The sequence below is a fragment of the Epinephelus moara genome, unplaced genomic scaffold (genome assembly GCF_006386435.1).
Source record: "Epinephelus moara isolate mb unplaced genomic scaffold, YSFRI_EMoa_1.0 scaffold3558, whole genome shotgun sequence".
NCBI lineage: Eukaryota > Metazoa > Chordata > Actinopteri > Perciformes > Serranidae > Epinephelus > Epinephelus moara.
This window is the reverse complement of record NW_026081269.1, coordinates 2,436-4,459: the sequence shown is the minus strand read 5'-3', so window position 1 is coordinate 4,459 and position 2,024 is coordinate 2,436. Positions and strand designations below refer to the sequence as shown.

General features: G+C 37.4%; 1 long non-coding RNA gene across 1 annotated transcript; it reads left to right on the top strand.

Annotated features, from left to right (window-relative positions):
* Positions 1–76: 76 nt before the first annotated feature.
* On the top strand, positions 77–767 carry LOC126387317 (uncharacterized). The gene is made up of 3 exons (XR_007569633.1): positions 77–204; positions 244–490; positions 738–767. It is a non-coding gene; the product is annotated as an uncharacterized LOC126387317 (long non-coding RNA).
* The last annotated feature ends 1,257 nt before the right edge of the window (positions 768–2,024 follow it).

The following is a 2,024-nucleotide window of genomic DNA, read 5'->3' as shown; positions in this document are numbered from 1 at the left end:
CTTCCTGTTCTGGAAGATCAAACTGACTGCAAATGTTTGGGCCTTTGCACCTTCATAATAATCTTTGTGTCTGGTAATAATCTAATAATAATGAAGTCATGCATAACACCTTTTGACCAAAGTGCTGTACAGTTCCTCCAAATATAAATAAATGAATGAATGAATTGCAAAAACACCATAAATTATCAATAAAATCAACAATAGGTTTAGACAATAATAAATTATCAATAAAATCAACAATAGGTTTAGACAATAAAACATCAACACTAGAGTAAAGGTAAAATACAAATAAAAGCTATAAAAGACATGTCTGTCTCAACTTGAGGTGAAAGCAAGCGAAAAGAGGTAGGTTTTTAAAAGAGATTTAAAGTGTTCCAAAGTAGCATCATAACTCTGATTATCTCACTTGCAGCAGGTTGGACTTTTCTTCCTCAGAGAAGAAGCACGATGTGACATATGTTGAAGAATGGATCAAATCTTTGGACGATCAGTGAGTCTAATCTGTTAACCTCATTGCTCTGCACTGCAGATGTTAAAGACACACCCCCCTCTCCTAAAGAGAAGTAAGTGTTTACTAACAATAAAATGTTGGCATTTGGTAAAGTCACACGTTACATGTGTAACCTCTTTAACATTACTCCACACACTGTTATCATGTTTGAAATCCTGTTGCTTTTAATGTTTATTTTCATCCTCATGAAGTAGCATCATAACTCTGATTATCTCACTCGCTGCAGGCCGGACGATCTTATTGGTCCAGACANTGCAGTCAGAGTTGATGGAGGTGTGTAAGATGAGGAAGGGTTGCTTCAACAAGAGGACTGCTGTCACCCTGAGATAACCATGTCTCAGTGATACTAAAATAATCTCAATTATTCAAAGTAATAAAATCATGGCATAACAAAGATTTATTGTTTAAGGATCTGATATTTAAATGAGCAACAGACCAAAGTGAGAGAAAGGAGAACGGTTTAAAGTTTGACAGCAACAATCTGATTGGCTCACTGAGATCTTGGCAACATGTAGTTGGTTTAACTCAAAGAGTGAACGCCCACAGTCAGCTGATTGTCTTGTTCACTAGGATGGCTACAAGAAGTCTGGAGTCCATCCACTCTGATGTGTCCTTGAAGAGGGATCAGTCAAAAGGTGAACTGATTGATCTCAAAGACAGAGTCTCTCCCAGGTAAGTTTTTATTATCATCAATGTGTAACTGCATGCAGTGATATTTTACACACACAAGTCTGATTATTATGATTATTTTACAACCTTTATTTTAGAGAATCATGTAGCACCTGTGAAGCTAAACAGCTCTATAGGACCAGAGACGAGGTTCGGAGGCGCAGTTAATGAATTGCCCAGGCAGTTAAAGAGCACAGACCAGGAAGTAATTTTAAATGTCGGCTTGTTTATAGAAGGTTAATAGTAATAGAAAAACATACATTTGGTACCATAATACACTTCACACATACACATACACTCTCCGTTAAACCCTTTCTCCCCTTTTTGAGTTAACTCTGTTCTTTCAACCTATTTCAGTATACCTTGAGGTGGTTTAATCTTACTCTAACGTTAGTTATTTCTCTTACCCTCAGTTTTGTTATTTGTTTACCTTGACCAGAAAACAATATTTTCACAGTAACACACCAAACGGCATCACCAATATCTCAATACAAAATAAAACTTGACATCAAATTTAAACTCAAAATCCTCTTGTTCAAGAGCACAATCCATAATTCAGATTTTACACAAAAGAAAATAGTCTTTTAGTTCAGGCTTTTAACAGTCCAGTACATCCACTGCAGCTGCAGCAATCAATGGAGCAAATATCCCAGTACTACCACTTTCCTGGTGAAACAGAGCAATGTCCATCTGTGAGGTGAAGGTAGGTACAGTTCACTGAAAACTATTGATCCAACGATTCCTCCTGTGGGTGGCTCGCCATCTTGTTTCCACAGCGTGGGAATGCAACGCCGACTATGTCTTCAACCCGGAAACACTGGCCTGTTGTTTAACAGTGCAATAT